The following is a 12,382-nucleotide window of genomic DNA, read 5'->3' as shown; positions in this document are numbered from 1 at the left end:
CGGCTGCTCTCGAGTAACGACGCTCCAGTCTGCGCTGTCTTCAAGAGTTTTATTGGGCATACTATTTACAGCGCAGAGATAGCATAAAACATGACCGCCTAGTCCGATTCAGAACCCGGCAATGACTTCCGTCTGCTTTCCAGCCAGCATAAAAGCCTGGGCACCCCAAAACGCCGCCCCTTCGCCCTACGTGTGGGCGCGCGCCTCAATTCGGGCGCCGGAAGGAGAGGTCTCCCCTCTTGCTGGCTGGGGCGGCACCTGGGCTCCGACATCCCGCTGAGCCCCTCATCCGCTGACCCTCGACCTGAGTGGTGCCAATGCTCTGACGCGTCTCTGAGCCCCTCCTGCACACTTTGTTCCCCATAGTGTTGCCAGGGCTCAGACACCTCACTGAGCCCTCTCTCCATTCTGCTCCATTCCTCATTCCCTCCTCCTGACTCGCTGCTCGTGCTGTCACTGGGCGAAGTGCTGGTCAGGATGACGGGGGGAGGTTCCCTGTAGGGAGTCCCCCTGACAGAAATGGTATGGCAAATAAGGTATGTAGCCAGAGAAACAGAAGTGACTCAAATATGGTTCAGAAGCAAAGAATGGGATGGCTCATTATCTTCATGGAGGATGAAGCTATCAATGGCTACCAGCCACAATGGCTCTGTTCTGCCTTCCATGGCAGGAGGCACCAAAGCTTCTGAATAACAGTTTCTAGAAACCTCAGAAGCGGAGAGAGCTCTTGTGCATGAGTCCTAATTGCAAGCATCTGGTTGGCCACTGTGAGAACAGGATGCTGGATTTGATGGGCCACTGGCCTGATCTAGACTCTTGTTATGTTCTTGGCTGAGTCCTGCAAGACCTTCTAGCTTCTTTCCACCTGGCTGGGGAGGGCAAGGCCCTGACTGACTAACTGATAAATAAAAGAACGTCTATTCATCTTCTATCCAGGCCAGCAAAAGGAATTATCACAGTTCAAGGACACATTCTAGATGAGCAAAAAAGAACTCCAAACCACTCAAGGAGGGCATGGAACACGACTGGAAACAGCCGTCACCTCGGGAGAATCTCGAGTGCCAGAAAGAGAGGTTTAGAGGGCCACATTTAGAATCATAGAATCATAGAATCATAGAGTTGGAAGAGACCACAAGGGCCATCCAGTCCAACCCCCTGCCAAGCAGGAAACACCATCAAAGCATTCCTGACAGATGGCTGTCAAGCCTCTGCTTAAAGACCTCCAAAGAAGGAGACTCCACCACACTCCTTGGCAGCAAATTCCACTGCCGAACAGCTCTTACTGTCAGGAAGTTCTTCCTAATGTTTAGGTGGAATTTTCTTTCTTGTAGTTTGAATCCGTTGCTCCGTATCCGCTTCTCTGGAGCAGCAGAAAACAACCTTTCTCCCTCCTCTATATGACATCCTTTTATATATTTGAACATGGCTATCATATCACCCCTTAACCTTCTCTTCTCCAGGCTAAACATACCCAGCTCCCTAAGCCGTTCCTCATAAGGCATCGTTTCCAGGCCTTTGACCATTTTGGTTGCCCTCTTCTGGACCTCTTGGTCTAAGCTCCCTCACTCCTGTTTTACTACCTCATCTGCTGCTTTGAGGGAACAAAACTATAAAATGAATTAGTCTGCAGTCCGAGTCTGCTAGCATCGTACACAATTCCCCCCCATTCATGGCACAGTTTTCTCCGCCAAAGTCCTCTGAAGGTCAATGGAATGATTTGTTGCTCCTTATACTCAGTGAGAGCAGAAGCAGCCGGAATGAAAATAAGTCCTCCTTTGATCCTCCCCCTCTTATCTATCTTATTGTCAGTGCAAGCGCATTTCAGAAACCATCCCCTGGCAGTCAAACTTTTAATAAGTCCTCTTCTCTATCCACTGTGCCTTTCAGCAGTCAGTCTTCCAGAACGGGCTGACTTGTGGATTTGGGTCCCCGCTGGTCATACACATATAAGCATGCTTGTATTTCATGTTGCATGAAAGATGGTTTCACCTTGTACCTGACAATGTGTGCTGCTGAGCTGCCAGTTCGAATCTCACCTCGGATCTTAACTCACCAGGAAGCCTCAGGCAAACCACATTTACCCAGCTCCACTTTGTCAGTGTGGGCTGAAAAACTGCACTGGTGTACTTTGCAGGGTATCTGAGATATGAGAGAAGACTCTAACTGTATCAGACTGAGGATCCATCTAGTGTTCCCACAGAGGCCCACCAGCTGCCAGTTCAAATCTCACCCTGGCTCTCAATTTTCTTATGAGTGATAATGTGACAGTGCTTCTGACAGAGACCAACCCCCTGCAAGGCAGAAATCTCATAATAATAATAACAATAATAATAATAATAATAATAATAATAATAATAATAAATAATTTATTATTTATACCCCACCCATCTGGCTGGGTTTCCCCAGCCACTCTGGGCGACTTCCAACAGAAAAATGAAATAAAATAATCTATTAAACATTAAAAGCCTCCCTCAACAGGGCTGCCTTCAGATGTCTTCTCAAAATCTGGTAGCTGTTTTCCTCTTTGACATCTGATGGGAGGGCGTTCCACAGGGTGGGCACCACCACGGAGAAGGCCCTCTGCCTGGTTCCCTGCAACTTGGCTTCTCGCAATGAGGGAACCGCCAGAAGGCCCTCGGTACTGGACCTCAGTGTCCGGGCAGAACGATGAGGGTGGAGACGCTCCTTCAGGTATACTGGACCAAGGCTGTTTAGGGCTTTAAAGGTCTGCACCAACACTTTGAACTGTGCTCGGAAACGTACTGGGAGCCAATGTACTGGGAGATCATACATGACAGATGGTCATCCAACTTCTAACAAAACACCATTCCAACCAGGCAGACAATACACAACAGTGTGAAGGAGGCAAAAATCACATCACCCCAGGCAATTAGTGTCATCCCCCCCCCAAAAAAAACCCTACTCAGTCACCTCAAAGAAGGAAGCTAGCAGAGCCCAGACTGGAAAACGGGTGGGAAGCTGGGTGTCTCAATGTGTAAGTATGAAGAAGAAGAAGAAGAAGAAGAAGAAGAAGAAGAAGAAGAAGAAGAAGGAGGAGGAGGAGGAGGAGGAGGAGGAGGAGGAGGAGGAGGAGGAGGAGGAGGAGGAGGAGGAGGAGGAGGAGGAGGAGGAGGAGGAGGAGGAGGAGGAGGAGGAGAGGAGTTTGGATTTGATGTCCCGCTTTATCACTACCCGAAGGAGTCTCAAAGCGACTAACAATCTCCTTTTCTCTCCTCCCCCACAACAAACACTCTGTGAGGTGGGTGGGGCTGAGAGACTTCAGAGAAGTGTGACTAGCCCAAGGTCACCCAGCAGCTGCATGTGGAGGAGCAGGGAAGCGAACCCGGTTCCCCAGATTACGAGTCTACCACTCTTAACCACTACACCACACTGGCTCTCATAGAATAGAATATTGGGTGTGGGCTAACACTATAAAATACTGGTTGCATTGCCATTTTCCTTGCCAGCCTTCAAGTCTGCTTTCTGACTTACATACTTAAGGACCCTTATAAATCCAGATGGTTCCAAGTCTTACATAGCAAAATCAAATCTATTGGTATTGACTTGGAACTCTTGTATAATTCAAGTGAGCAATGTATTTATCGCAATATTCAAAACAGTTTAAGGGACATCGAAAAACAAAACATCAAGTCAGCCGTAAATAAAATGTGCTCCTGCAAGTTCTAGGTCTTAAATACAACAGATAGCAGGATCACGTATATTTCAAAATTAACAATTCCAGTCCAATGCAGGGCCTTCATGTTAACCCGACTGAATGCTTTCCCCTCAGCTTTGGTCAAGGGCAGATATTTAAACATTGGCAGAAATTATAGACATTGTGGATGTTCTTTGAATGTGCCTGTCACACAGTAGAACATATTATTTTCTACTGTTCATTGTACAACCAGCTACACAAACATGTACTATCCCCTTTTATTGGGGTCACCACCCAATATCGCAGCACAATGAAAATATCAGATTCCTATCTGTCTGACATTAACGCAGAGGGAACTGCAAGGGTGGCAAAGCTTTAATCAATAGAGGTATCTCTTAGTGGTGAATGGCACAATTTAGCAGGAAGAAACTCCAATGAAAATCCTTGTTATTACATATTTTACATGGCTGTTTAATTTGTATATATTTTGAATATTTCATACCGGTATATGGATATTTTCTGATGGCCTATATTTGTAGTGCCTAATAAAGGTTTGGCGAAGTAAGGGTGTCTCAGTGAGAAGATGGGAGAGCATGGTCTCGAGGGGGATTAAATAGGCTGATCTCCTCTTTCCTTCTATAGGGCAAATTGCCCCATGTGGTTACCCACATTGCCCCTGTGGGAGAGTCCATCTCTCCTCTTCTTGCAGGGGAGGAGGGTGTGGAAAATGCATCCCCTGCTCCTGCCCCATTAAAAGGAAGGAACAGAATTGCAATCTGGGTCGCCCTTCTCTGCACAGGTTCCAGCTTGTCAATACTCTCAGCAGCGGAGCTTCATGCTCCGCCACCGGGGGCAGAGAGCAGGCGCGCTGCCCCCAGGGACATGTCACACGTTCTGGGGGCGGGGCACACGTTTTGGGGCAGGGCACGTCTTTTGGGGGCAGGGCGGGCAGCTGCGATCGCGCCCCTGGGATTGCGCCGCTCGGGGCGGCCCGCCTCCACTGCCCCTATCTTCCTACGCCCCTGAATACTCTTATTGCTGTATCTGTAGCTAAGGGGAGCGGGTGGCACTGTAGTCTAAACCACTGAGCCTCGTGGGATTGCCGATCGGAAGGTGGCAGTTCAAATCCCCGCGACGAGGTGAGCTCCCGTTGCTCTGTCCCAGCTCCTGCCAACCTAGCAGTTTGAAAGCACGCCAGTGCAAGTAGATAAATAGGTACCGCTGTGGCAGGAAGGTAAACGGCCTTTCCATGCGCTCTGGTTTCATTGGACCAGAAGCAGTTTAGTCCTGCTGGCCACATGACCCACAAAGCTAGATAGGGATGGCAGAGATTTGCTGTCTGAAACAATGGAGAGCTGCTGCCAGTCAGTACAGATAACTGGGGCATGGGTGGTGCTGTGGTCTAAACCACTGAGCCTCTTGGGCTTGCCGATCGGAAGGCCGGCGGTTTGAATCCCTGCGATGGAGTGAGCTCCCATTGCTCTGTCCCAGCTCCTGCCAACCTAGCAGTTTGAAAGCACACCAGTGCAAGTAGATAAATAGGTACCGCTGTGGCAGGAAGGTAAATGGCCTTTCCATGCGCTCTGGTTTCATTGGACCAGAAGCAGTTTAGTCCTGCTGGCCACATGACCCGGAAAGCTGTCTGCGGACAAACGCCGGCTCCCTCGGCCTGAAAGTGAGATGAACCCTGCAACCCCATAGTCGCCTTTGACTGGACTAAATTGTCCAGGGGTCCTTTCCCTCTTTATCTGTAGCTCTTTTGGTTCAGCTGAGGACGAAGGTATCTGTTCTTCTGAATTTGTGTGCCCTTCTTTTCTGCAGTGACGCTAAGGAAGAGGCTTTCACTTTCGTGCATGATCAATGCCGCTCCTCTTGGCTTCTCGGGCTGTTCAACTAGAAGGTAAGAGATTATTCCAGAACATCAGTTCCATTACAGATCACTGCCATTCCAGAGTTCAGAGGGGAAGCGTCCGTCATAATTATGTTATCCAGATCATTATTGCTCTAATAACTACAGAACAGCAGGCCTCCCAGGTTGCTATCTGAACATTTTACCAAGTAATACTGGGGCAAGAGTAAACATTTGCTTGAGATCTTTGTGGGCATGTAGTGAAGCCTCTGCCATTTATCCAGAGGGTTAAGGGAGCAACCAAAATTGGTTTAGGTCTACCCAGAGGTCTATCGAAAGAGAGGGGGCAGTCTGGCAGTGAACGAGGGGCAGAGGGAGGTGCGCAGGTTCCCTTCTTGAATCTCCTTTTCTTGCTCCTTCCCCCTTCCTCCTGGTGGGGCAAACATACATTATGCTTTTGGTATTCGGAGGCACTAATGCTTTTGAATACCAGTTGCTCGAAAACACAATGCTTGAAATGTGTTACAGGTAGGTAGCCGTGTTGGTCTGAGTCGAAGCAAAATAAAAAAAAAATTCCTTCAGTAGCACCTTAAAGACCAACTAAGTTTTTATTTTGGTATGAGCTTTCGTGTGCATGCACACTTCTTCAGATACACTTGAAACAGAAGTCAGTCCCTTATGTATATACAGAGGGTTGGGGGGGTGGGAATGGGTGATGGGCTGATGGGAGTGGTAAATGAGTTCCAATTGGTAATGAGTTCCAATTCAGCAACTGGAACAGACTGGAAAGAGAAGTTGCTGAATTGGAACTCATTACCAAGCTTAAAACCATGTAGCCACCTGGGATGAACAAAGACATTGGATTCTTATCTCATTATGCATGATCAAGCTTTCTTTAGCGCCTCAGCCCTTGCTTTCCCCCTGCAGGACCAATTACAGTCATCAGCAGTCGTTAACAGCCATCTACAGGTTTACCACTCCCATCAGCCCATCACCCATTCCCACCCTCTGTATATACATAAGGGACTGACTTCTCTTTCAAGTGTATCTGAAGAAGTGTGCATGCACACGAAAGCTCACACCAAAATAAAAACTTAGTTGGTCTTTAAGGTGCTACTGAAGGAATTTTTTTATTTTGCTTGAAATGTGTGTTGTGGATATGACCACTGTAACACAGAAAGAGAATGGCGGGGGGGGGAGAGAAAGCAAAGGTGTTATTGATCAAAAGACAAAGCTAACACTAATCCGACTGTAGGCTGTGAAGGGGAGAGGATTTGTACTTCACTATCCCCATAAATCTTCCTCCATACCTCCTTCTCTGTGAAGAAAACACCCATCAATCAGAGTAGGTGGATAGGTGCTGATGTGGCCTCTTGGTGTCCATTTGTCTTCCAACAGCATCCGTTTGCCCCTTGGCATCTTCAAGGCATTAAAAGTCTGCATAGGAGAGTGGGCCCTGGTGCCTGTTGAAAGTATCAAGGGCGAGGGAGCGTTTCCAAGTGGAAAACAGCGGGCGAAACTGGAATGCAGCCATCATCAATTGCAACGATATTTACAGCAGCAATTAGGAATACCCCAAAGCAAAAAATGTAAAGCAGAATGGAAATATGTAGAAGGTTATTTAATTAAAGAAAATATAAATATAAATTTGGTGATATGCTTCGATTGAAATACATATAGAAAATATTCATCATTAAATTTTCTTTTGGTTTTTCCTTTAAATCCTCAGAGAATAGAACATAGATAGATAGATAAATAAGATAGATTAAAACATTTGCATTAGATAACAGAGTTAGATAGCTATGTAAATTAAGCAGGATAAGATAAAGCAGGAGAAAGTTAAGTTTCTAATAAGGAAAGCAATGTCCAAACAATAGGAAGTTAATTTTTTTAAAAAATTCTTTTTGATTTTCTCTTTGGTATCTCCCCCCCCCCTTTTCCCCCTTTTCTTCTTGTTTCCTTCTCTCTCTCTCTTTTTTATATATTTGTAAGTGATTTATTTGTAAATCTGTATTTGTATTTTTTTAAAAAATTCTGTATTCCTTTTGTATTATTCTTGAGTTTTCTTTGTATTTTTGTATTTTTTAAAGTATGCAAATAAAGATTTCTTTTAAATTAAAAAAAACGGAAAATATATATATTTAATTATCCATGCAAAGGCAGCACAGATGCTTGGCCTGTGCAAAGCCCCCTGGTCAGTCCTTGGCATCTCCAGTGATCAAGGCTGAGGAGGACCTGTGACTTGCCTGTATTGGAAAGCCACTGCTGGTTAGAGTTGACAGCACTGGGAGAGATCAGTAGGAAGGGATGCTTCAAAGTCCCAGGGCCATGTTCCGTTCTGGTAGGGGGCCAGAGGGAAAACTGGGCCTAAGAAGAGTCTTCTGGATCAAGCAAATGGACCATCTCATCCTGGGTCCCATTTTCATAGCGGACAGCCAGATACCCCAAAAGAGAAGCCCGCAAACAGGACACTGATCACAACAACAACTCTCTCCCATACTGCAGCTTCCAGCAACTGGTATTCAGAGGTGTTGAGGCCTCCAGCTGCAGAGGGAGAGCATAGCCATTGTGGCTAGTAGCCATCGATAGCCTTCTCCTTCATGAAATTGCCCAATCCTCTTTTTATACCATCCAAGCTGGTGGCCAGCTCACTGTGAGAGTGAATTCTGTAGTCCATAGCTGCCAAGTCCCCCGTATTCCCTGGGAAACCCCCGTTTTTCCAGCTGTCCCCAGCCGAAAAATGGATTTTTTTTTGTTTTTGCCCGGTTTATTCTGGTGTGGCGGCCATTTTGGAACTGGGCGGAGCATGCTCAGAAGCGACTTTTTATGCTGCTTTCCCCAGTTCCAAAATGGCTGCAGCACGACTTCTGGTGCGGCGGCCATTTTGGAACAGGGCAGAGCAGCATCAAAAGTCGCTTCTGAGAATGCTCCGCCCAATTCCAAAATGGCGACAGCGCTACTTCCGGTCTGCTACTTCCAGTCCAGTCCCTTATTTCTCAGGCCAGAACTTGGCAGGTATGCTGTAGTCTAACTGAGCACCATGGGAAGAAGGGTTTTCGTTTATCGCTCCCCAATCTTCCAGCATTCGGCTTCATTGGTTGTCTATAACTCCTATTGTTATGTGATAGGGAGAGAAATGTTCTTCTACTCACTCCTGCCCATAGGCTGGGTCTTCTCAGTTGATGGGGAGATAACTCTAGTAGGTGGCATGATGGGGGCTGGTTTAGGCTGCTGTCTCTCTCTTCTCCTGGGATGTCTGGCATCGACAGGGATCTCTCAAAACACACTATTTGACTCTACCCCAACTTCAAGCTCAGCACTCACATCCCATTCCCCTTTCTCCAGCTGAAAAGGAGGAGGACTCCCAGAACATTGTCTCAAAGAAATCTCTCTCTGTGTATATATATAAAACCAAAAGAAACCTTATAAACATTACATGATTGTTCTTGTAGTTAACCTAAACTTAACCTAATACAGGTAAGTAGCCGTGTTGGTCTGAGTCGAAGCAAAATAAAAAAATTCCTTCAGTAGCACCTTAAAGACCAACTAAGTTTTTATTTTGGTATGAGCTTTTGTGTGCATGCACACTTCGTCAGATACAGTGTATTAACCTAATACAGTGTTTATTAAAAAAAAAAAGATGAATTCCAAATATCGTTAGATTTGTCCATGGCAAGTCTACATTTGTACATAATTTGTTCATGTGTTGTGAGTTTCACCAACAGCCCAGCATCAGAAGACTGCCATTGGCCTGAAAACTAGTCTGTGTGTGTGTGTGTATGTGTGTGTGTGTGTGTGTGTGTGTGTGTGTGAACATATAATAAATAAATAAACCCAGTGTTGCATAAAGCTCAGACAGAAGGAAGTGGAAAAACTCTGATTTATTATGCAATTCTCAGAAGGGTAGGGGGAATCATTCTGTTCACCTTCCCTGACCTTTTTATTTATTTATTTATTTATTTCAGTCCGTCTTTTAATTTATTTCTGACAGGCCACACAATGGAAGTCTGGGTGCCTTCTAAATCAGATCCGTAGCAGTCGCCAGCTCTTAAATTTTGACAGATGCTCATCCCTCAACCTTTCAAAATTTGTTAGAATTAGGAGTGTCTCAATGAAGGCAATTACTGACAAGGTCAGGGAACTCACCAAGATAATGTCGCTGAAGCCGGCTGTGACCAGGGAGAAGTGATGGCTCTGATCTCCTCCAACATTTGGCAAGTAGCCAGTGTTAATTTCTACTTAACCCTTCACAGAAGACACCAGGCATGCCTTTCATCTCCTACATCACCAAGACGGGAGAGAACGCACTCTGATCCGCAGATATTGACTGAGAACAAGCTGACTTTGATGGGAAACAGTAGGTTTTTGGCGGGGTTAGAGAGGTATCCAAAAAGTGGCTGGCTTTGTTACAAAGGTATAATAATATATATCTTCTTTCTTTCTTTCTTTCTTTCTTTCTTTCTTTCTTTCTTTCTTTCTTTCTTTCTTTCTTTCTTTCTTTCTTAACTCTTTCCATGAAGAAATGTGCTGTACTATAAATGGTTTAGGAGACTGTGTCCTTTTAAATGATGATGGGGAGGTTACGGGTGCTTTTTCGCGGTGCAGATTTGTCTTGTCTAGACAGGCAGAAAAGAAACTGCAAATCAATTTCAGGTTTTATTAGACGGAATGTAATTCTACATCAGTCACATTTGGGCCTGTAGCCAAAACGAGATTTCTATGAATAATTTTAGAAAGGATTTCAGATGGGTGAGATCAGAGTTGGCTGCTGGGCGGGGGGGGGGGGGGGATGACTATTATGAGAAAGAAAGGAAAGCTTTTGGAGAATTAAAAAGGTCGGGGGGGGGGGGAGAGTGCAGGTTCCTTGTTAAGTATGGCTTTTATCATCTATCTCTTCATTCAAACTTGATCCATAGAGTTCTCTGGTGCCAGGTGACTGTCATAACTCCTGACACTTGGCGTGGACGTCGACACTGAGCTAAGTCAAGGAGTGGAAAGAGAATACAGAAGATGTAGGATACGGAAGACTAAACATAATATGTCATTCTTGGATAGCTGGGCATTGTGTAGAGAACAGAGGGAACTCCCTTATCCTGAGTCACAGCAGTCGTCCACCGAGCTCCGTATTGTCCACACTGGCTAACTGCAGCATTTCCTGCTTCTCTCATAATCGCAATGAAGCTGGATGTTGGAAGATTCAGGAGGTCTTTAGCAATGGGGTGCAAAAACTCTGCTCCGCACAACAGTGGCTGTCGGCTGGCCTGGCTCTTCAGTCACCAGACTCCAAATCTTGGCCCCGGACTCTTGGCCTGGCGCCCCTGAGAGCCCGGCGCCCGGGTGCCCTGCACCCCTAGCGCCTATGGGTAAGCCAGCCCTGGTGGTGAGAGCCACCAAACCTGGGAGACTTCAAAAGCACATTAGACACATTCATGGATGAGAGGGCTATCAGTGATGGTTGCACACTGCCACTTCAGTTGCATAGCCTGTTCTAGAAGGGATCAAACTCTCCACTGAAAGAGGAGGTGCATTTTCTGGGGCTTCCCTTTGATCCAGCGTTGTCACTTGAGACTCAGGTGCAGAGTAAGTCCTAATACAACACTGGTCCTGAAAGACCTACATTGGCTCCCAGTACATTTCCAAGCACAGTTCAAAGTGTTGGTGCTGACCTTTAAAGCCCTAAATGGCCTTGGCCCAGTAGACCTGAAGGAATGTCTCCAGCCCCATCGCTCAGCCCGGATACTGAGGTCTAGTGCTGAGGTCCTTCTGGCAGTTCCCTCACTGTGAGAAGTAAGGTTACAGGGAACCAGGCAGAGGGCCTTCTCAGTAGTGGCACCTGCCCTGTGGAACACCCTGCCATCAGATATCAAGGAAATAAACAACTATCTGACTTTTAGAAGACATCTGAAGGCAGCCCTGTTTAAGGAAGTTTTTAATGTTTGAAGTTTTATTCTGTTTTTAATGTTCTGTTGAAAGTCGCCCAGAGTGGCTGTGGAAACCCACCAGATTGGCGGGGTATAAATATATCATCATCATCATCATCATCATCATTACAATTTGTTCATTTTCATATGCAATAAAACATTGCAATTAAAAATTAAAATGTCAACTTCCCTTCCGCCCTTCCCTGGCTTCCTCCCATCTTTTAGCACTGCATTTTCTGATTTTTTCATATCTTCTCTTTCTCATTTCATCTCCATATATTTTATACTGCTGAATTTATTCTAAACCTGCTAACGTTTTAACCTGTTTACAGTGATCCTTCATATATTCTGCAATCCGCTTTAAATCCTCTTTCCTCTTTCTCTCTAATCCCAGCCCTGGCCATTCCTGGACCAGGACTGTCTGGTCACATCAACCCGAAGCCAGGGTGTATTCCAGGGGTGGCCACCATGGCACCTTACAGATGTTGGACTACAACTCCCATCAGCTCCCGCAAGCATAGCTAGTGGTCGGGGATGATGAGAGTTGAAGTCCAAGAACACTAGAGGGGCACCATGGACTGTGGATGGTGTGGAATCTTCAAATGCATTGGCTCCACCATGGCAGATTCATGCCATGCACATGGGTCAGCGCACGACAGAGGTGTCTGTGTGAACAGGCCCTGCATTGCATTATCAAGGTTCTGCTTGCTCCCTCAACCTTTCTGCCGCGTAAAGGTCAAACCACCTTAATGCTGGAGAGAGGCCCCGAGATTTAATTTCACGTCGGCAATTCTGCTCAATTCCCATGCTAATCTATCTGCTCAGTGAGCTGAGAATGAATGGATGGAAGGCACTTCAGTCCCTTTGCCAAGTTTTCCGTCAGCTTTTGCTGGGATGCAAATGTGTTGGCAGAGAAAAATGATGGTCTATGGAGGCGTTGTGTAGAAAGCTCTAATC

The sequence above is a fragment of the Zootoca vivipara genome, chromosome 14, assembly GCF_963506605.1.
Source record: "Zootoca vivipara chromosome 14, rZooViv1.1, whole genome shotgun sequence".
Taxonomy (NCBI): domain Eukaryota; kingdom Metazoa; phylum Chordata; class Lepidosauria; order Squamata; family Lacertidae; genus Zootoca; species Zootoca vivipara.
The sequence above is the reverse complement of the archived record's forward strand: the minus strand, read 5'-3'. Positions refer to the sequence as shown.